The 25,508-nt window shown below is 40.4% G+C and overlaps 1 long non-coding RNA gene across 2 annotated transcripts in view; it reads right to left on the bottom strand.

Moving 5' to 3' along the window:
- The window catches only part of LOC131218285 (uncharacterized), a 50,489-nt gene that overhangs the window by 6,742 nt on the left and 18,239 nt on the right, over positions 1-25,508 (bottom strand). The gene's annotated exons all lie outside the window — the stretch shown is intronic.

Genomic DNA, 25,508 nt, shown 5'->3' on the forward strand with positions numbered 1-25,508 from the left:
GGATGAGATTGGATGGTATTAGAGTGGATTGCATGGATTTCAAGGTAATGCTAGCTGCGTCAGTGGATTGGTGCAAGGTCTTTGGGATTGTTATATCTGGTCTGTTTGGCACTCTCTCTCTCTCTCTCTCTCTCCTTGCTATGGTGGTGCTGTTGGAAAGTGTTCAGTATCATGGGGCTCCTCCTTTGGAAGCCCCACCTGATAGCATTCCCTGAAGTCATCATTGATATATGCATTTCAATGGTTTTGAAGTAATTGTGCCTCTGTAGCCCTCCCAATAAAAACATATTTTGTATTTAAAATATTTTTTTGTTTAATTTTAGTAGCATGGAACCATTCAATTTTTTGTCAAAATGTTCCCAATCTGCACCTGGGAATGGATATCTGTGCAAACATGAAGTTGTAGTTATGGTCTTAGGTGTTGACCATTGACTTCGAAATTGTTTTATTTGCAGTCTTGAAAAAGTTATGTTTCTGGAGTAGGTTTCTTTCTCTTCGTGTTCGACTTTTAGGAACATTTTAACTCATCTCCTCCAATTTGGGAGGACGTTCTGTTTCTGGTGTTGCTCTCCAGTTCACATGTATATTTCTTTGTGGAAAGGATGGAAGCGTCCTTATCCTGAAGAATTCTTGCTGTTTTGGTTGTTGTTGTCTTTTGTCATATTTCTAATATCTATAACTTAATAATCTTTGATTGTATAGTAGGACATCTTGTTGGTGGAGTGTTTTTATAATTGTGTTTGTTATTGATAGAGTTGAAAATGGTACCTTTTATTGTCTGATTCTGTCGTTTTCATGATAATCATTTGTCTAGATATATGATCATTTATGTAGATATAAATTGATCGTTTGTGTTTGAAGTTCTTGACAAATGGTACCTGGTGACAGCCTTTGTTGATGGATGGCTGAAAATGTTCTTGTCCCTTGAGCTTGATCTTAACAGATTTGCATTCATTAAAAGGATTCAAGTTACATAACTTGAATTTATTTCTAAGGATTCTCTTGGCTGCAGACATTCCATTAAGTTAAAATAAGCAGATCTACTGTCTTAAGCTTTTCTTTTTAACGATCATGGTGTGACCCTCTGGTTTGCTTGTCTTTATTATTCATTTGAATGTAGATATGGTGTCATTCTAAAAAAACAGACAGGCATTCCTACTATATGTATGTTTCCTGTCTCCATTTTCTAAAATTAGTCTCAAAAGGAATCGTACCAGACATATGATTCCTACAACCTGTTATGGGATTCCTACTGTATGTATGATTCCTATAAGATGGAATGTTGCTTGTGTGAAATTTTTAAAAGAATCATAGTATATGTATGATTCATATGTTCTCTTTGCTAATGTAAATAGAGAATTACAGTCCATGGCTCTTGTGGAGACCTTAATTTTGATATATATATATATATATATAGGTCTGAAAAGGGGAATTACATGGAATGTCTTGCTTATTTTAAAAGAATCTAATTATATGTATGATTCTACATTTCGTAAAACTAGTCGTAAGATCGTTCTCTTTGCTATGTAAACAGAGGATTATAGAGATTGTTGGCATTGTTCTCTCATTCGACCCGAAGCCTATCCAGGTAAATTTATTTTTGGATGCCACCTATCTTCTTCCTTTTTTTTTCATTGTTTTACAACATCTTGTGGTTCTCTTTGTATTTTGATTCCAATACTTTCTTATGGGTATTCCTTCCACTTCATTCAATCCAAGACATGTTCTAAATACCAATGTCTGGAAAACGCATATTCATTTTTCATTTTGCTTATTGTGATTTGTGCAAGGAGTTGCTAACCGTGGTGCTTCCATTCGAGTTGGTCGAGACACAGAAAAAGCTGGCAAAGGTGAGGGTTCTTTTAAGCTTTAATCATCATCTCCTTTGCTGTTTTCCAAATTCCGCCATTTTGGATGGCTGATTAGTTTCTCTTAAACTGTTTTTTCTATTTCTTAATTGGATAATCTTTACCATCCCATATCAGCTGTTGGATGGCTGATCAGTTTCTCTTGAACACTAAAAGTATGTGAGATATCTAAGCCTTTCTATAACTCAATACGATACACATTATCATCAACTTTTTTCAACACCCAACAAAGGCCAACTTTCTTTGGGTTCAACTTATTACAAGTGCCGGTTGAAAATCAATTTTCACGCAAGTACACCATAACTAAATCGCTTTTAGCAAACACCGTGGAACACCTATGTATGTTGGCATCCTCTTTTTATTTTTTATATCATTTTAGTACTCAACTTGTTATAGACATTGTTAATTTCTTCTTCCATTACACCCGATTGGATATCAGATGAGTGCTTCTAACCATGCATATTTGAGCATTTTACTACCATTACAATAGCTCACATTGTAGAACTCTACATTTCAAATGGAAATAAGTCAGTACTTTATGACTTGTCATTACTCATCAAAGTTACCAGTTATACATTTTGTATCATAAACAAGTGCATCACATTACATCTTCATCTTATTTTCTGTAGTATAGACAGAAAGATTTGTGTAAAGTTTTTCTAGCCAAGTAGCTGACTTATTTTATTCGAACCTACAATATCTTCTCAAGGAGCCAAGTGTATGGACTGATGTGCTCCAAGAAGCTGAAAAGAATGTGCTCGAATCGACAAAAGCTATGGTATGGCTAGACGCTTGCTTTTATGGCTAATGAAGATAAATGGTGTAATTTAATTTATATTTTCAGTTTCTTTACTAATTCCATTCAATCATGACTCGGATATGCGTCGGAGCTATCCGGATGTTGAGCGCTGGTCCCTGGAAGGTGGGAACCGCTGTTATGACCATGATGAAGCTGTCCATTTCCTATGGATAACATTGGAGGGGCTTGGCGATTTGGACATGCCGTGTTTATGTATTTGATCGAAATTAATGGAGCAGACCCGGATGTGCGTCGGAGCTATTCGGAAGAGCGGGGTTCCCTGAAAAGAGGGAACCGCTATTATGACCATGATGAAGCTGTCCATTTTTTATGGACAGCATTGGAAGGGCCTGGCCATTTGCGCAGGATGGCCGTGTTTATATGTTTGTTTGCAGGGACCATACCCTTATCCTAAACCAAAACCTATGACCTAAAACCTTAACCTATAACCTAAACCTCAACCTTAACCTAAACCTAAACCTTAACCTAAAACCTAAAACCTAAACCTAAACCTAAAACCTAAATGTATTCTTAAATCCCTAAACCTAAACCCACACTTAATCCTAATCTTAACTCCCTAACCTAAACCTATACCTAAACTTGAAAACCCAAACATAAACCCAATCCCGAACCCGAACCTAAACCTTAACCTTAACCTATTCTCAATTCCCTAAACCTATATCTAAACCTTAACCTATACCTATAACCTTAACCTCAACCTATAACCTTAACCTAAACCTAAACCTTAACCTAAACGTATAACCTTAACCTAAAACCTAAACCTATAACCTAAACCTAAATCAAAACATATAACCAAAACCAAAACCAAAACCAAAACCTATATCCTAAACCCGAACGTGTTCTCAAATCCTATAACCCATAATCTAAACCTAAACCTATAACCTATAACCTAAACCAAAACCTATAACCTAAACCAAAACCTATACTTATAACCTAAACCTATTCTCAAATCCCAAAAACCTATAACTATAACCTAAACCTTAACCAAAAACCTATAACCTAACCTAAACCTAAACACATAACCTTAACCTAAACCTAAACCTATAACCTTAACCTTAACATATAACTTTAACCAAAACATATAACCTAAACCTATTCTCAAATCCCGAACCTAATTTCCTAAACCTAAACCTTAACCTATTCTCAATTCGCTAAACCTATAGCTTATAACCTAAACCGAAACCTAAACCTATACCTTAACCTAAACCTATAACCTATAAGCTAAACATAAACCTAAAACCTAAATGTATTCTCAAATCCCTAAACCTAAACCTACACCTAATCCTAATCTCAACTCCCTAACCTAAACCCAAAACCTAAACTTAAAAGCCCAAACCTAAACCTGATCCTGAACCCGAACCCGATTTCCTAAACCTAAACCTCAACCTATTCTCAATTCCCTAAACCTTAACCTATATCCTAACCTAAACCTAAATCTATAACCTAAACCTAAACCTATAACCTAAGTGTATTCTCAAATCCTTAAACCAAACCTACACCTAATCCTAATCTCAACTCCTTAACGTAAACCTAAACCCGATCCCGAACCCGATCCCGATTTCCTAAACCTAAACATTAACCTATTCTCAATTCCCTAAACCTATATCTTATAACCTAAACCTAAACCTAAACTATAACCTAAACTTAAACCTAAACCTAAACTTATAACCTATAACCTTAACCAAAACCTAAACTTAAACCTGTAACCTATAACCTAAACCTAAACTTAAAACCTAAATGTATTCTCAAATCCCTAAACCTAAACCTACACCTAATCCTAATCTCAACTCCCTAACCTAAACCTTAACCTAAACTTGAAAACCCAAACCTAAACCTGATCCCGAACCCGAACCTGATTTCCTAAACCTAAACCTTAACCTATTCTCAATTCCCTAAACCTATAGCTTATAACCTAAATCGAAACCTAAACCTAAACCTATAACCTATAACCTAAACCTAAACCTAAAACGTAAATGTATTCTCAAATCCCTAAACCTAAACCTACACTTAATCCTAATCTCAACTCCCTAACCTAAACCTAAACCCGATCCCCAACCCGAACCCGATTTTCTAAACCTAAACATTAACCTATTCTCAATTCCCTAAACCTATATCTTATAACCTAAACCTAAACCTAAACCTAAACCTTAACCTAAACCTAAACCTAAACCTAAACCTATAACCTATAACTTTAACCTAAACCTGTAACCTATAACCTAAACCTAAACCTAAAACCTAAATGTATTCTCAAATCTTTAAACCTAAACCTACACCTAATCCTAATCTCAACTCTCTAACCTAAACCTAAACTTAAACTTGAAAACCCAAACCTAAACCCGATCCCGAACCCGAACCCGATTTCCTAAACTTAAACCTTAACCTTTTCTCAATTCCCTAACCTATATCTTATAACCTAAACCTAAGCCTAAACCTAAACCTTAACCTAAACATGTAACCTATAACCTAAACCTAAACCTAAAACCTAAATGTATTCTCAAATCCCTAAACCTAAACCTACACCTAATCCTAATCTCAACTCTCTAACCTAAACCTAAACCTAAACTTGAAAACCCAAACCTAAACCTGATCCTGAACCCGAACCCAATTTCCTAAACCTAAACCTCAACCTAATCTCAATTCCCTAAACCTTAACCTATAACCTAACCTAAACCTAAATCTATAACCTAAACCTAAACCTAAACCTATAACCTAAGTTTATTCTCAAATCCTTAAACCTAAACCTACACCTAATCCTAATCTCAACTCCTTAACCTAAACCTAAACCCGATCCCGAACCCGATCCCGATTTCCTAGACCTAAACATTAACTTATTTTCAATTCCCTAAGCCTATATCTTATAACCTAAAATTAAACCTAAACCTAAAACCTATAACCTTAACCTAAACCTGAACTTAAACCTGTAAGCTATAACCTAAACCTAAACCTAAAACCTAAATGTATTCTCAAATCCCTAAATCTAAACCTACACCTAATCCTAATCTCAACTCCCTAACCTAAACCTAAACCTAAACTTGAAAACCCAAACCTAAACACGATGCCGAACCCGAACCCGATTTCCTAAACCTAAACCATAACCTATTCTCAATTGCCAAAACCTATAGCTTATAACCTAAACCGAAACCTATACCTAAACCTAAACCTAAACCTATAACCTATGACCTAAATATAAACCTAAAACCTAAATGTATTCTCAAATCCCTAAACCTAAACCTACACCTAATCCTAATCTCAACTCCCTAACCTAAACCTAAACCTAAACTTTAAAACCCAAACCTAAACCTGATCCTGAACCCGAACCCGATTTCCTAAACCTAAACCTCAACCTATTCTCAATTCCCTAAACCTTAACCTATAAACTATCCTAAGCCTAAATCTATAACCTAAACCTAAACCTAAACCTATAACCTAAGTTTATTCTCAAATCCTTAAACCTAAACCTACACCTAATCCTAATCTCAACTCCTTAACCTAAACCCGATCCCGAACCTGATCCCGATTTCCTAAACCTAAACATTAACCTATTCTCAATTCCCTAAGCCTATATCTTATAACCTAAACCTAAACTTAACCTAAACCTATAACCTATGACATTAACCTAAACCTGAACTTAAACCTGCAAGCTATAACCTAAACCTAAACCTAAAACCTAAATGTATTCTCAAATCCCTAAACCTAAACCTACACCTAATCCTAATCTCAACTCCCTAACCTAAACCTAAACCTAAACTTGAAAACCCAAACCTAAACCCAATCCCGAACCTGAACCTGATTTCCTAAACCTAAACCATAACCTATTCTCAATTCCCTAAACCTATAGCTTATAACCTAAACCGAAACCTATACTTAAACCTAAACCTAAACCTATAACCTATGACCTAAACATAAACCTAAAACCTAAATGTATTCTCAAATCCCTAAACCTAAACCTACACCTAATCCTAATCTCAACTCCCTAACCTAAACCTAAACCTAAACTTTAAAACACAAACCTAAACCTGAACCTGAACCCGAACCCGAACCCGATTTCCTAAACCTAAACCTCAACCTATTCTCAATTCCCTAAACCCTAACCTAAACTTAAATCTATAACCTAAACCTAAACCTATAACCTAAGTTTATTCTCAAATCCTTAAACCTAAACCTACACCTAATCCTAATCTCAACTCCTTAACCTAAACCTAAACCTGATCCCGAACCCGATCCCGATTTTCTAAACCTAAACATTAACCTATTCTCAATTCCCTAAACCTATATCTTATAACCTAAACCTAAACCTAAACCATAACCAAAACCTAAACCTATAACCTATAACCTTAACCTAAACCTAAACTTAAACCTGTAACCTATAACCTAAACCTAAACCCAAAACCTAAATGTATTCTCAAATCCCTAAACCTAAACCTACACCTAATCCTAATCTCAACTCCCTAACCTAAACCTAAACCTAAACTTGAAAACCCAAACCTAAACCCGATCACGAACCCGAACCTGATTTCCTAAACCTAAACCTTAACCTATTCTCAATTCCCTAAACCTATAGCTTATAACCTAAACCTATACCTAAACCTAAACCTAAACCTAAACCTATAACTTATAACCTAAACATAAACCTAAAACCTAAATGTATTCTCAAATCCCGAAACCTAAACCTACACCTAATTCTAATCTCAAATCCCTAACCTAAACCTAAACCTAAACTTAAAAACCCAAACCTAAACCTGATCCTGAACCTGAACCCGATTTCCTAAACCTAAACCTCAACCTATTCTCAATTCCCTAAACCTTAACATATAACCTAACCTAAACCTAAATCTATAACCTAAACCTACACCTAATCCTAATCTCAACTCCCTAACCTAAACCTAAACATGATCCCGAACCCGATTTCCTAAACCTAAACCTTAACCTGTTCTCAATTCCCTGAACCTATAGCTTATAACCTAAACCGAAACCTAAACGTATACCTAAACCTAAACCTATACCTAAACCTATAACTTATAACCTAAACATAAACCTAAACCCTAAATGTATTCTCAAATCCCTAAACCTAAACCTACACCTAATCCTAATCTCAACTCCCTAACTTAAACCTAAACCTAAACTTGATAACCCAAACCTAAACCCGATCCGGAACCCGAACCCGATTTCCTAAACCTAAACCTTAACCTATAACCTAACCTATACCTAAATCTATAAGCTAAACTTAAACCTAAAACCTAAGTGTATTTTCAAATCCTTAAACTTAAACCTACACCTAATCCTAATCTCAACTCCCTAACCTAAACCTAAACCCGATCCCCAACCCGAACCCGATTTTCTAAACCTAAACATTAACCTATTCTCAATTCCCTAAACCTATATCTTATAACCTAAACCTAAACGTAAACCTAAACCTTAACCTAAACCTAAACCTATAACTTTAACCTAAACCTAAACCTAAACCTAAACCTGTAACCTATAACCTAAACCTATACCTAAAACCTAAATGTATTCTCAAATCTTTAAACCTAAACCTACACCTAATCCTAATCTCAACTCCCTAACCTAAACCTAAACTTAAACTTGAAAACTCAAACCTAAACCCGATCCCGAACCCGAACCCGATTTCCTAAACTTAAACCTTAACCTTTTCTCAATTCCCTAACCTATATCTTATAACCTAAACCTAAACCTTAACCTAAACCTAAACCTAAACTTGTAACCTATAACTTAAACCTAAACCTAAAACCTAAATGTATTCTCAAATCCCTAAACCTAAACCTACACCTAATCCTAATCTCGACTCCCTAACCTAAACCTAAAACCTAAACTTGAAAACTCAAACCTAAACCTGATCCTGAACCCGAACCCGATTTCCTAAACCTAAACCTCAACCTAATCTCAATTCCCTAAACCTTAACCTATAACCTAACCTAAACCTAAATCTATAACCTAAACCTAAACCTAAACCTATAACCTAAGTTTATTCTCAAATCCTTAAACCTAAACCTACACCTAATCCTAATCTCAACTCCTTAACCTAAACCTAAACCCGATCCCGAACCCGATCCCGATTTCCTAAACCTAAACATTAACCTATTCTCAATTCCCTAAACCTAAACCTAAACCTAAACCTAAACCTATAACCTATAACCTTAACCTAAACCTGAACTTAAACCTATAACCTATAAACTAAACCTAAACCTAAAACCTAAATGTATTCTCAAATCCCTAAACCTAAACCTACACCTAATCCTAATCTCAACTCCCTAACCTAAACCTAAACTTAAACTTGAAAACCCAAACCTAAACCCGATCCCGAACCTGAACCCGATTTCCTAAACCTAAACCATAACCTATTCTCAATTCCCTAAACCTATAGCTTATAACCTGAACCGAAACCTATACCTAAACCTAAACCTAAACCTATAACCTATAACCTAAACATAAACCTAAAACCTAAATGTATTCTCAAATTCCTAAACCTAAACCTACACCTAATCCTAATCTCAAATCCCTAACCTAAACCTAAACCTAAACTTGAAAACCCAAACCTAAATCCGATCCCGAACCCGAACCCGATTTCTTAAACATAAACCTAAATGTATTCTCAAATCCCTAAACCTAAACCAACACCTAATCCTAATCTCAACTCCCTAACCTAAACCTAAACTTAAACTTGAAAACCCAAACCAAAACCCGATCTCGAACCCGAACCCGATTTCCTAATCCTAAACCTTAACCGATTCTCAATTCCCTAAACCTATAGCTTATAACCTAAACCTAAACTTAAACCTAAACCTATAACCTATAACCTTAACCTAAACCTAAACCTAAACCTAAACCTGTAACCTATAACCTAAACCTAAACCTAACACCTAAATGTATTCTCAAATCTCTAAACCTAAACCTACACCTAATCCTAATCTCAACTCCCTAGCCTAAACCTAAACTTGAAAACCCAAACCTAAACCCGATCTCGAACCTGAAGCTGATTTCCTAAACCTAAACCTTAACCTATTCTCAATTCCCTATACCTATAGCTTATAATCTATACCTAAACATAAACCTAAACCTAAAACTTAATATATTCTCAAATCCCTAAACCTAAACCTACACCTAATCCTAATCTTAACTCCCTAACCTAAACCTAAACCTAAACTTGAAAATCCAAACCTAAACCCGATCCCGAACCTGAACTCGATTTCCTAAACCTAAACCTTAACCTATTCTTAATTCCCTAAACCTAAACCTAAACTCAAACTTTAACCTAAACCAATAACCTATAACCTAAACCTAAACCTAAACCTAAAACCTAAATGTATTCTCAAATCCCTAAATCTAAACCTACACCTAATCCTAATCTCAACTCCTTAACCTAAACCTAAACCTAAACCCAAACCTAAACTCGATCCTGAACCCATACCCAATTTCCTAAACCTAAACATTAACAGATTCTCAATTCCCAAAACCTAAAGCTTAACCTAAACCTAAACCTATAACCTAAACCTAAACCTAAAACCTAAATATATTCTCAAATCCCTAAACCTAAACCTACACCTAATCCTAATCTCAACTCTCTAACTTAAACCTAAACCTAAACTTGAAAACCCAGACCTAAACCCGATCTCGAACCTGAAGCCGATTTCCTAAACCTAAACCTTAACCTATTCTCAATTCCCTATACCTATAGCTTATAATCTATACCTAAACATAAACCTAAACCTAAAACTTAATATATTCTCAAATCCCTAAACCTAAACCTACACCTAATCCTAATCTCAACTCCCTAACCTAAACCTAAACCTAAAATTGAAAATTCAAACCTAAACCCGATCCCGAACCTGAACTCGATTTCCTAAACCTAAACCTTAACCTATTCTCAATTCCCTAAACCTAAACCTAAACTTAAACTTTAACCTAAACCTAAACCTAAACCTAAAACCTAAATGTATCTCAAATCCCTAAATCTAAACCTACACCTAATCCTAATCTCAACTCCTTAACCTAAACCTAAACCTAAACCCAAACCTAAACTCGATCCTGAACCCGTACCCAATTTCCTAAACCTAAACATTAACATATTCTCAATTCCCAAAACCTAAAGCTTAACCTAAACCTAAACCTAAACCTATAACCTAAACCTAAACCTATAACCTAAATGTATTCTCAAATCCCTAAACCTAAACCTACACCTAATCCTAATCTCAACTCTCTAACTTAAACCTAAACCTAAACTTGAAAACCCAAACCTAAACCCGATCCCGAACCCGAACCCGATTTCCTAAACCTAAACCTTAACCTATAACCTAACCTAAACCTAAACCTATAACCTAAACCTATAACCTAAACATAAGCCTAAAACCTAAACCTAAACCTAAAATCGAAATGTATTCTCAAATCCCTAAACCTAAACCTACACTTAATCCTAATCTCAACTCCCTAACATAAACCTAAACCTAAACTTGGAAACCCAAACCTAAACCCGATCCCGAACCCGAACCCGATTTCCTAAACCTAAACCTTAACCTATAACCTAACATAAACCTAAACCTATTACCTGCACTTATAACCTAAACCTATAACCTAAACATAAGCCTAAAACCTAAACCTAAACTTAAAATCGAAATGTATTCTCAAATCCTTGAACCTAAACCTACACCTAATCCTAATCTCAACTCCCTAACCTAAACTTAAACCTAAACTTGATAACCCAAACCTAAACCTGATCCTGAACTCGGACCCAATTTCCTAAACCTAAACCTTAACCTTAACCTATTCTCAATTCCCTAAAGCTATAACCTATATACTATAACTTATAACTAAAACCTAAACCTTAACTTAAACCTATAACCTAAGCCTAAACCTTAACCTAAACCTAAACCAAAACCTATAACCTAAACCGTAACCTATAACCTATAACCTAAACTTTTAACCTAAAATCTAATCCTAAACCTAAACCTAACCTAAAACCTAAAACCTAAACCTAAACCTATTTTAATGATCATTTTTATTTTTAAAAATTGCCCACTTTTTTGGAAGAAGTTTATGCAATTCTTCATGATTCTGAATTATAATGTTTTGTTGGTTTAATATTTTTTTTTCAGGTGAAAGACACAAAAAGAAAATTGTTGCTGATTTTATTTTATTTTATTTTATTTATGATGTTAAACTTATATGTATTTATGTGTGGATGAATGTAATGTGGATAAGATTGCTTGTGTTTGGATGGATGTAGTTTATGTTTGGATGAATGTAGTTTATGTTGGATTTACGTAGTTTGGGTTGTTTAGATGGATGTGAATGTGAATATGATGAAATATATTATATAACAGGTGTATATTAGGAAGAATACGATGAAATATATTGTAACAGGCGTATATTGACCCTCATAAAAAGGACGGTCTATGGCCGTCCTTTGAAGGCCCATAAGAGACGGTCCATGACAGTCCTTTTTAAGGATGGTCCATGACCGTCCTTTTAAAGGACGGTCTATGGCCGTCCTTTAAAGGGCTATAAGAGACGGTCCATGACAGTCCTTTTTAAGGGTGGTCCATAACCGTCCTTTTAAAGGACGGTCTATGGCCGTCCTTTAAAGGCTTATTAGAGACAGTCGACGACAGTCTTTTTTAAGGACGGTCCATGACCGTCCTTTTAAAGGACGGTTGATGGCCGTCCTTTAAAGGCTCATAAGAGATGGTCCGAGACCGTCCTTTTTTAGGACGGTCCATGACCGTCCTTTTTTTGTCAGTAAAAATGACGGTTTCGACCGTCCTTTAAGTAATACGACACGTCAAAATTTGACGGCCCTTGCGACGGTCCATGACCATCCTTTTTGGTCATTTGAGATGATTTTGGACCGTCCTTTTTTTGCAGTTTTGGCGTAGTGTGCGCAGCCCATCGAGTCACCAGGGCATCAGCATTGTATACAACAACTTCTTCTAGGCCATTTACTAGCATTTGTTATGGACGTGAGCAGGTAGGGCATCAGAGGTGCAAGTGCCCTCTTCCCTTGTAGCAGCGACAGTGGCTCCCGCCATCGAGACCCCGACAACAGTCGAGACAGCAGTGTACACCGCCGCAGCAATAGCAGCAGCAGTAGAGACTGTTGAGGGGACAGGCACCTCCTTGGCCAACTCAAGCTTTACTTATTTTGCGCAACTCAGCAGGACCTTTAGTTATTAGAGGAGTCATTTTGGGTATTCTCATTGTCTCTGTATATAAGTCTTGTGTTTTGGTGCATCGCATCCTTTTACATCTAAGGGCTTTTGTTCGATCAGATTGCTATTAGAGTCTTCCATAAGGGATTGTCAGTATTGACACTTTTTAAGAAGACTGCTGTGTTAGAATGATGTTGTATATCGTGTTTCGTCTTGGTTGGTGATCGCTGATTTGTTTCTATTGTCGATGTCGAGCTTATTGGGTTGTTTTGTTGTCAAGGCAGTATTTCTGGTTAGGGATGGTATATTAGATTGCTAGCTTCATGGCCGAGTGTGACACTTGCCAGCACGTCAAGGCCGATCACTAGTGACCCCCTAGTCCTTTGCAGTCGTTGAGCGTTCCAGAATGGAAGTGAGAGCATGTATCGACAGATTTTATCTTTGGCTTGCCGAGGACTCAGCGCAGTCACGATGTCATCTGAGTTGTCATCGATCGTCTGACGAAGTCGGTTCATTTCATTTCGATGCGTACTTCCTGGTCTATAGACCAGCTTGTAAATGTATTCATTGAGGAGATAGTGATACTGCATGGCATCCCAGTTTCGATCGTTTCAGACTGAGACTCCAGATTTACGTCTAAGTTTTGGAGGAGTTTCTAGCAGGCGATGGAGGCCACTTTCCATCTCAATACCGCTTGTCATCCGCAGACGAATGGGCAAATCGAAAGGGTTAACTAGATCCTTGAGGACATGCTCAGAGATTGTGTGATTGACTTTGTGGGCGGTTGGGATGAGCATTTGCGCCTCGTCGAGTTCGCGTACATCAACAGCTATCAGGCGACTATCGGCATGGCTCCTTTTGAGGCACTTTATAGCAGACCATGTAGATCTCCTAGCTGTTGGACCAAGGTTGGAGAGTGTCCTCTCTTAGGTCCCGAGCTTGTGCAGCAGACGTCAGAGGCTATTGATGTTATCAGGTAGAGGATGCGCACAGCTCGGAGCCGGCAGAAGAGTTTTACTGATCACAACGTCGACCCCTCGAGTTTGCGGTTGGGGACATAGTATATCTCAAGGTCTCACTTATGAAAGACGTAGTTCACTTTGGTGTAAAGGGCAAGCTTGCCCTAAGATTCATTGGACCTTTTGAGATTATCGAGCCCGTGGGCGCTGTGGCCTATAGGCTTGCCTTACCTCTTGAGTTGTCCGCGATCCATGACATATTCCATATTTCTATGTTATGAAAATGTAGGTCGGACACGATTCCTGTGATTGATTGATAGCCACTCAAGGTCTATGAGGATGCTTTCGACATTGAGTAGCCAATTCGTATTCTTGATCGGAAGGAGCAGGTCCTCAGGACTAAGGTCATTCCCTTGGTGAAGATACAATGGGATCATCATTCAGAGGTTGAGGAGTCTTAGGTGTGAGAGACTGAGATTAGAGAGCGTTATCCCCATTTGCTCGTTGATTGATTGCCTGCATTACTTGTATTGCCTTCTATTGTGATTGATGATTGATATATATATATATATATGATGTTTATGCATTTTTTTTGTTCCGATTTGGGAAATTTTGAGAATGGAATTTCTTTGTTAGTGGGGATGATTATAAGACCCGACCAGAGTTCTTGTATGTACATGTGTGTGTAAGTATGCATTTCATTTCTTTTGATCCCGCGGTCTTACTGGTCGAATCCCGGCGACTCGCGACCCGCGGATAGTGTTTGTAGTCATCCTTAAGTCCAGTCAGATTGACCCGAGTCAGATCGGCCCAAGACCTATGCCATCTTGATCGCATCGTCGTCGCGGTTCCGATGACATATCTTGTGCATCCATCTGATATGCAAATCAAAAGTTATGAACATTTCATTGTATGACCCTTGATCATGTAGCCCACTTAGGTGGAATGCATGTGGACCACCACCACCCTTAGCACAAGTTCCAAGGTACACTACCCACACCACACAAAAGCTCCATAACTAACACTACCTATCTCACACACCACCAAGAAACCTATCCTATCCTACAACATTGTAATCTCCTCCCCTAGGCAATCATTGCCTTTCTTACAAAGCAATTATGTTCTCTTTCTTTCTCACTCTCTCTATCTTTCCCTCTTTCTCATTTTTCCCTCCATAGCTAGCAACCCGTCTCTCTCTATGTCTATTTCTTCCCAAATTCTCTAGCCCTCTAAACCCAAAAACCCCTCAAATGCCACCACTAAAAATACATCTCAACTATCAAAATCTCTTCCTTTCTCCAAGATCTTCATGGTGTAGGAGTTTGAGAGTTGAATTTCAAGTGGGTGACTATATTTTTGCTGATTTCTTCTCTATCCTTTAATCTTATTATTTCTTCATGAATGAAACATATGGGACTCACCAATCCATGGTGGGGATCCCATTTGATCCCATGGATGTGGCCCTTTGGCCCATCCTACATGCATGTCATGTTCCATGATGGGGCCATTCTCCATAGACCCCATCATGATGTATCTCATGATCTACACCATTCTAAGGTCATCTAGACCTTAACATCATGTTGGGATGATATCCCAACTATCTATTGTAATTATAGACCATGCATGTATTTGATCTATGTTGTATCATGAAAATTAATGAAATGTGTGGTGTGATTGATGAAGGGGAGGGCCTTAATGTGGTGGAGCTCCTCCTCTTGTAGCCGATCCTTTATTTATTTATTTATTTTTGATGTTAGCATTCTGATTATGCATATGTGGCCTACCTTGTGGACCAACAAAAATCCAGACCATCCATGGAGGTTAGACGTCCATGGCGGTCCATCCTTAGACATGTGACCCCAAAATTCACCTAAATGGGGTACATACAAGGGTTTTTTGATGATGGAGAAGGTCTGTATATTTTTGGGGCCCACTGGGGTAATCCACAACTTAATTTTTGGGGGTTAAATCCATCTTAAGTGATGTCTATATTTAATTTCTTTCAATTACATGTTGCCATCCAAATCTGTCTGGACAGATTTTTGGGCCAACTTGAGGTCAGAATTTGGGGCTTTTGGTTTGGAGTTTTGTACCAAGAGATATATGATTTTTCAAGGTACATGTTCCACCTATAAGCATATGAAATTTCAGCCTCAATTGACCTCATTTGGGTCTCCAAAAGAGTGGGCCAATATGGGTACCTTGCTGAATTTTCTGCTGTAATTCCAGCAACATTGCAGTCTGGAAACTTAAAAATATAATAATTTCTGAATCAGGTGGGTCACTTTGGTGAACCCTACCTTGTAATATACATATGTGGGGATGTATAAATCAATTTTCTCCAATTTTTAGACACCGTGGGCCCACCCCATTGGGTGCTTAATCATGGTCTATCCAGAATTCTGTACTTAGCAGAATTTCTGGATGGATTGTATTCCTTAATTTAATTAAAATACTTTTGATCATTCAAAAATCATAAAATTTTGTAGAGGTATATCCCACCCATGGGAGGACCATCCTGCAAATTTTCAAGGGCAACGGGCCCCTGTACCATCCGTGGTGCAGCCTGAAGTAGCCCACTAGGCTGGGACACCCAGGCTGGGGCGTCCAGGCCATGTTGTGGGCCCGCCTTAATGTATTTTGTGTCCCACCATTCATCCAAGTGGGGTCCATGTGGGGTATGATCATTCCCCTCCCCCCCCTCTCAGTGGCATCCATTTGGGGTGCCATTTGGATGAGTTTTGGGCCAATTGCCCAAGCCCATAGGACTATCTTCCCTTAAACGTCCAGACCCATTGGACCATTGCTGGACTTTCAGTCTAGCAGCATGGTCCACATATTTTATGTGTTTAATTCAGTTCCTTCATCAGGTGAGACCCATAGAGACATATGTGGGCCACTAGGGGACTTATGCTTACCCCTTTATGATTTTGTTGGGCCCCAACAAGCCCAGATTATGGGTAGCCCTTAATGGTTTATTTGGGGGCAACCTAGCCCACCAGGTTAATGGCGAATTATGCACATAAGATTGCCCCTTTCTGAGATGTCTTTGGGCTTCATATATGTATGCTTGGAGGCCCACTTCCATTGGGTTTTATTTTAGAATTGTACTCATAGTTTCGATTGGTCTTGGTAGGCCCAAATCATCTTGGATCTTCTAAGTTAGGCCCCTTCACCATTTGGGCCTGTATTTCACCACCTATTGTGATGGGTTGTGGTCCATAAGTGCAAGTAGTTGGGCCCTTGGTTTTCCACCAAAATGACCTTGTAAATGGGCCAAGTTGTGAGGCCCAACTCACTTGGATAAAGTTATGATATTGCCCATATGGTTAGGATAATGGGCTGCCCATTAGGCCCACCAAAATGTATGGGTTTGTGGTCCTTACGGTTGGGCCCAAACCTTACTTGAGGGCCCACCATATTGCCTATGTGATGGGCTTGGTGTATAGCCCACTAGGCCATGGATTGTTTAGGCCTTGGGCCTTGCTTTGTGTGTGTGTAGGTAGCGGGCTACCTTTTGGGACCCAGTTGAGGTTGGATGTCCTCTTTAGTGGCCCTAAGGTAGGCCCATAGAGTTCTTATAGGTGGTTGAAGGCCCACCTTGGACCTTTATTAGGACTGTTTCTTCCTTGGGCCTTATGACCCACTTAGATTGTGGGCTACCCCAAAGTATTAGGTAGAAGACTCCCCTTTAGAGTACATGTCCATGCACCTAGACCTTGTCCCTCCTTGGGAAGGAGGAGTATGATTCCCGTCATCATCACCGAGTAACGCACTTACACCATTATGACCCATATGCATCATCTGCGTGAATGGATTGTATTGTGTGTGGTCATTGGGTTGACATGATAAATGGATGGAGTTGCTCCCCTTGTGCACATCGAGTACTTGAAGATAAGTGCATGATCTGTATGCGTGACCCATGCATTGACATCGCATTTCATGATGATCCGCCCTTGCTTCATCAAGGCCTTGCCTCCACAGGGACATTCGTGGATGACTGTATGTGTAGACACCAGAAATATTACTTGAGCATATAGGGTGCATAGGATGCCTATGGGTGAATTTTTAAAACTTCCATGGTACTAAGGATCTACCCCAACACCGTGACCAAGTGGAAACTACAAGCGCACGAGAGCCTTATACCGTTAGGCCATGACTCCCATTGTCGTGTGGTCGGTTGGGTAGGGGTATGGCCTTATCCACTTGATGTAAGAAGGCATTGCTAGGCTGAGTCTGACTAGCTCGTAAATGGGTCCGCTACCATCGAGCCTTGTTGGTGATTGGCTATCCACAGGCGGGCAGTGAGGTCCCTTACGCTCGTTTGACTATGCAGGTCCGTAGAGCGGTAGTCATCTAGTTGTGTAATTGATCCCGGTGATTTTCTTATGATGGAAATGTACTTGATATGTGGATTTAGATATGAGCACTGACATCACTTCGCATTACATTCGCATCAGCTGTATAAGCCCCTTTATGCATCGCCTTGGTAGGGCGCCCAGTACTCACTGCATTGTATTCATGATAAGTCTCGGTAATGCTAGCGATATTGTCATTGACCATATTTCCCTTCTTGCATCTCCTATTATTCTTCTGTGCACCATTGTCACACACCTTCACCACCCTCTAAGTTTCTATAAGCTTATGCATGATTGATGCGTGTAGGTGATCCTAGGTTAGCATCGTACGAGTAAAGCTTGGATTAGAGTTGAGTCGAGGACCCCCAGCGTGCAGATCTTCTTCCTTACTCTTTTGCTACCAGATGTATTTCCTTTCTGTTGTGTACTTGTAAAAGCTTAAATTTATAGTGAATTTTGTGATGTGTCCCTTTGTTACTTTCAAGATTTACTTGCTATGATCTTGGGTATGCTCGTACTGAAAATGGTTATATGGTTATGAAAATCGTCCTTGTGGGATCCCAGGAGTTGTCCTGTCGCGCCCCAGACTCGGTAATCGGACTCACAAAGAACCCGATAGCCGGTTTTGGTTGCAACAGCCTCCGTAGTACCCTATTCTCGGCTCCTGAGGCAGGTTCCGATCCTGGGATCCTACGAGGAGGAACAGGAATCTTAGATGATGGAGAAAAAGTCGCTTAGGTCGCTGGAGCGGAATGAGAACCATGTCTATAGGCACTATGGCCAGGGGCATCACAGTCATGGGCAACTCGACTAGATGACATGGTCTACAGAAAGAACAAAGGTGATGGACACCTAGGGATTAGAATCCTTGAAGGCTCAAATAGAATGAGGGAAATGTACTTGGGACACAACTCGTCATAAGATCGCACTAGATATGTGATGTTATCCCAAATTATATCAGAGTGTCACGCCACAGACTCGTTGTCACGCCCCGAACTCGGAAACCGGGCTCACAAAATTCCCGATCGCTGAATCCGGCACCGACAGCCTCCGTAGAACCCCATTCTCGGACCCCGGCACCCATTCACCAGGTTCCGATCTTGGGAGACTATAAGGAGGGTTTCAAATCATCAGTCTGAATCATAATGAGCATTACAAAAGGCATAACCCACAAACAATAACCACAAGAACACCACCACAAAATCCACTATGATCAAAAACTTTTGAGTACAATGCGATAGAAAGGGAAAATACAATGTAACAAAAGAAACAAAACTCCAGAAGCTCAGCTGCACGCTCCAACTACAACGAGACTATGGCTGCGACTGTGTCCTGGCGTCACCTGCACGCATCAATCGTGCATAAGCTTATAGAAATCTTAGAGGGTGGTGTAAGTGTGTGTGGGATATAAGCGTGCTCATAATGCAAGGTCAGAGTGATGCGGAATCATGGTAATGAGCACATGAATGCAATCAGCCGTACCAAGGCTATGCGGTGCAAGATATGAATGCTATCGGCCATAACACGGCCATGCGATGCAAGATGCAACTCAAGCATGCCAATCCTCATCATGTATCAGTACAGTTCTCATTCTGGATAATCACCGGGGTTCAATACACTCCAAATGGCACTGTCGCTCTCCTAGCCGCACAGTCCAAGTGAGCGTAAGAAACCTCACTATCCGCCTGATCAATAGTTTGCCAATACCTATCCGGCACGTCGATAGCGGACCCATTCGCGAGCTGGTCAAACTCAGCCTAGTATTGCCCCCTACCCTCGGGCGAGTAAGGCCACACCCCTTTCCAACCGACCACGACACAGTGGGAGACGCGGCCTCCTGGTATTCGGCCCTCATGCACTCGTATATCCACTCGGTCTCGACGTTGGAGTCATCCTCTGGTACCATCGGGTTTAGGGATTTTCACCCAGGGACGTCTATGGCGCCCGTATGCTAGAACCAAATATTTTCGGTATCCAACTCAGCCATCCACGATGTGTCTATGGAGGCTATGGCCCTGATGTCGCTAGGGCATACAGTAATTACAATCACACAAATGCAAGTGCATGAGTCACACTATCAGTCATGCAACAGTCCTGTATATACCATGCGCTTATATGAGGCAACTCCACCTATCAGGGAGCCCATAAACGGTCTATCCAAAGGTATATGCTATGATCGGTCACTCCTCACATCAGGCATACATATGGTGCGAATGATCATGAATCTTGCATCTATACTAAACATGTAATAAGAGATGGGTTCTAGGTATAATGGAGATGGGCCTAGACGGCCTACTTACCACAAGTTTGAGCCTATCAGTGGGCCTTAGGGAGAACTATAATGCGGACATTTAACCAACATTATCAATGTGGAAGTCAAACCAGCATTACTCCCAAGGCGTGGCCCGTTACAAAATCAACACATATACCATGGCGGAATTACATTGCAAGCATGGGCCTATCAGTGGGCCTTATGTATGTCCTATTGGGCCTTGACCTATGGGCCTCCAGCACATCAAATGGGCTCCATACATAGGTCTCATATATACATATCAAGGTGGGCCTCAATGACGGGCTACACATGCATCAACATGGGCCTAGTCACATGGGCCTTGCGTACATTACAATGGGCCTCATAATATGGGCCTTATACAAATCAAGGTGGGCCTCAACAAGGATTACCAGTACATGAAGATGGGCCTCCACAATAGGCCTTAAAATATCTCAAAATGGTTGGATAGTCGAATGAAACACATGCATCCTGATGGAGCCCACACCAATGGAGGGTGTGGTTTACAATACTTACATAAGTGGGGCCCACCATGATGCTTATTTTTCACCCAGCCTAAGGCCCAATATAATGTTTATTTTCCACCCAACTTAAGGCCCAACATAATGTTTATTTTCCACCCAATTGTTCATAAAGCTACTTGAACCAAGGTAGGGCCCACTGGACTGGGCCCACTGGAATGTTTATTTTCCACCCAAACTATTCATAAGGTCACACGGACCGTGGGTGGGGCCCACCATTATTTTTTTATGCATCCCCAGTACACGGTCAGGGAGCCCACCGTTATTTATTTTATTTTTATTTTATTTTATTTTATTTTACACATGGATAGAGAGCCCACCGTGATGTGGTCCACAATCCAGTCCACTCATTATGTGTGTCCCACTTGGCTGAGGGTACAGACCAAGTTTCAGTCGCATCCAAATTTCAGGTAGGCCCCACCAAATAATTTTATATGTTTTAGGCATATATTCACATGATTTTAAATGATGTGGCCCACGGAGTTCCATATACAGCTGACTTTTGGCGTGGACGGATGAATTGTGGGGACCCATCAAATGCTCGGTGTTGATGATCGAAATTCATCACCGTGGGGGCCACACTGAGCCGTGAGGCCCAGCGTCCATCCGTCCGCTCATCAGCAGCAGCCGCCGCTTTAAAATTTTTTTTTATATATTTTTTTGTTTTGGGGCCCACCGAGATGTGATTCACAATCCACCCACCCATTATATGTATCCCACTATTCTACCCGTCGAACTAGTTTCACTGCATTAGACTTCAGGTGAGTCCCACCGAGTACTTTTTACGATCCGGCATGTCTTCACATAGTTTTAGATGGTATGGCCCACCGAAGTTCAGATCGCCTTAAAATTTTGGCTCAACGCCTAAAGAAGACTGGAGAATAGATTGGACGGTGTGGATCACATACATACATCAAGGTGGGGCCTGCATGGGCAATCCACTAAAAAGTAACTTTTTCTTCCCTTTTTTTTTTTTAGCCATGCCTTATGCCTACGTCCAGCGTCTCTGGACGCTGGACGGTTGGATAAACATTGCCTCATGGTGGGTCCCACGCGTGAGTGGCCTATGTTCATCAAGGTAGGTCCCACATGATCATGGCCTACCATATATATAAATATTAATAAAATATTATAATATATCATTTACTCTAAATAGGGGGGGAAATCTTTCCTAAAATGAGGTGGGCCACCCTATTTGATGGATGGAGTAGATTTAATATATTGGTGGGGCCCACTTCATTCTGAGGAAGAGAGAAAGAGAGGGAAAGAGAGAGAAATAGAGAGAGATACACGGTGAGATAAAGGAGGGACCCCGCCACTATGGGCCCTCCATTTCATACATGCATACATCAAACGGGTCCCACCACATGTGGCCCAAAAAAAAAGGAGAAATGACGGTGGATCACCCACCTTATCTTCCTTCTCCTTGCTCCCTTGGCTTCAAATGCACCTTGCCTATGCCTTGGATGGTGGATGATGGGGGATTAATGGTGTGGATGAGAGATGGGAGGGTGTAGATGGATAATGGAAGGTGGACCACACTTGAGAGGGAGATGGGAGCTTGGACGTATGAGGCTTGGGGTTAAGTTGCTTGGGAGAGATATGAGAAATGAGAGAGAGAAAGAAGATATGGATGGGTGAGGTGAGGTGATGGAGTGATGGGTTGGGTTGAAAAAATTGTAAAGGTGTATGGTTGTTGTTGAAATTTGGAAAAGAGGAGTGGTGAGGTGGAAAGAATGGTGGACTTTTGGAAAAAGAGGGAATGGGTATAGTACTTGATGTATGGGATGCATTAAATGTTGATTGATGGGACTTATTGCGTAGAGATTCCCTCGAAATCCGCAACGCGCGGTGTTTCTTCAGAATAAACGCTAATCGACATCTTCTTGCCTGGGTATCGGTTCGGTGTGCAAGTCACGGCGTTGGAACCGCGGCGATGACGCGATCGCCAAGACATAAGTTTCGGATCGAGCCGACGTCGGTGTGCGGGACCTGGCTTAGGATCGTGCACAAACACCGGATACGGTGCGAAGGTTGCCGGAATTTGACCGGAAGGACCGCGGAAGCCAATAGAATGGTACGGACTAGGACACGGGTCTTACACTCGGTAACTGGACTCACAATGAACCTAATAGCCGATTCTGGCCACAACAGCCTTTGTAGTACCCCATTCTCAGCTTCTAAGGTAGGCTTCGATCCTGGGATCCTGCGAGGAGGATTTCCATAACCAAATAATCATTCAAATATCAGCATACCTAAGATCACAACAAGTATATCTTAGAAATAATAAAGACATACCTCGTAAAATCCACTATGAATTTGAACTTTTCAAGTACAAGGCTAAAAAGAAATACATAAGGTAACAGTAGAAAGAATGAAGGATCTGCAACACTGGGTCCTCAGCTCAACTCCTATCCAAGCTCTATTGCAACGATGTCGACCTTGGATGTCCTGCTTGCATCAATCGTGCATAAGCTTATAGAAAGCTTAAAGGGTGGTGAAAGTGTGTGACAATAGTGCGCAGAAGAATAATAGGGGATACTGGAAGGAAACATAATCAAGCCAATTCCACTAGCCTTGCCAAGGCTGTTATGAACGCAAGAAGCTACGAACGCAGTACAATATTGTAGGGAGCCATACCAAGACTATATAATGTAATGAGTACTGTAATGCAATGAGTATTGGGTGCCATGCCAAGGCAATGCAGTATGAGGCTTATACAGCCGATGCAAATGCAATACGAAGTAATGCCAGTGCTCATATCCAATCCACATATCAAGTACATTTCCATCATAAGGAAATTGCTGGGGTCAAGTACACTGATAAATGAATGCTGCTCTTCAGACCTGCACAGTCAAATGAGCGTAAGAGACCTCACTACTTGCCCATGGTCAACCAATCACCAACAAGGCCTGACGGTAGTGGACTCATTCACGAGTTGGTCAAACTCAGTCTAACTATTACCCTCTTTCTCTCAGGTGAGTAAGGCCACACCTCAATCTAACCGACTACATGACAGTGGGAGTCGCAACCTAATGGTGTAAGGCCCTTGTGTGCTCATAGTTTTCACTCGGTCATGGCGTTGGGGCAGATCATGGTACCATGAAAGTTTTAGAAATTTCACCCATGGGCATCCTATGCACCCTATATGCTCAGGTAACATTTTTGGTGTCTAATCATGGCCATCCATGATGTATCTGTAGAGGCTATAACCCTGATGAAGCAAGGGCGATAGTGTTCATATGTTATGCAATGCTAGATGCATGAATCACACAATCAACCATGCATCAATTTCAAGCATCCAACGTGCTCAAGAGGGAATACTACATCCCTCGGGGAAGGTATCATGCAATGCCCAATAGCACAATCATAACCACACACACATAGTGTCATTCAAGCATACTCGACCCAGGGACTGAATATATGGGCCATGAAGATGGATCTAGACGCACTATGCGGCGATATACAAAGTAGTACATTCCTCCTATCTAAGAAGGAACCAAGACTTGGTACTTAGACAATTTCATAAGGAAATCTAACCTCTAGTGGGGGCCTATTTACCTGGGGTAGCCCACGAGACTGAGCATACAAGCTATGGGTCTAAGTAATGTAGAAATGAGCCTACCAAGAGTCTTAGATGAGCATCCAATCACACTTAGATATAATCGGGCCAGAGGGGTCCATAATGGGGACATTTAACCACCATTCCCTAAAAGGCATAAGAACCATGAACTATATGGATAGAAGGCCCAAGGCCTACATTCAAGATAAAAATAGGTGGTCACATACGTGTATACTCCTCATAATGGGCCATAAGAAAAAAAGAGGGGAATAATACTATCTTCAACAACATGGGCCCCAAGAGATGAATTAAGGCCCAAGGCTCAATTCTTAATGGCCATAGAATTCATGCATTAAGTTGGGCTTGGTGGGCAGCCCGCGTACACAATATACGGCCCAAAAACAAGTTTAAGTTTGGATGAAATGGGCCCCACTACATCAGCCCAACACTAACATTTTAAGTGGGCAACCAAGGGCCCAATACTATCCTTATCTCAGCCCACATGTCCATCAAGATGGTGGAAGTCGGCCCAATATATGGCTGGGCCAAGTTGGGATGTCCCAACCCACTCTAGGCCCACGGGATGCCCGAAAAATCTGATCTAAGATGGGTTCCTCATGTGATTACTAAAGGTGACCTAAAAGAATGCACTGATTAAGCCCAAGGATTATAAGAAAACATAAGCATGCAACGCGTACACAAGTTCTCAATATTGTGGGCCCCACAGCCAAATAAAATTTTAACCATAAAAATGTACATTTATGACCCTTTGATAAAATTTTGGCCCGTTTCACTTCTTGGACCTACTAAAGTCCAGAAATTAATCAACTATGCGGAAACAATCTCATGAAGGCTAACAATATTCACAGGGGGCCTCACCAGATGGAGGGCGTGTATACATCATGAAAAGATCGAGTGGGTATGCAGCTAGATTATGAATCCAGCAGCAACCTAATGCAGAGAGTGCCTC

Source organism: Magnolia sinica, chromosome 11, assembly GCF_029962835.1.
Source record: "Magnolia sinica isolate HGM2019 chromosome 11, MsV1, whole genome shotgun sequence".
NCBI lineage: Eukaryota > Viridiplantae > Streptophyta > Magnoliopsida > Magnoliales > Magnoliaceae > Magnolia > Magnolia sinica.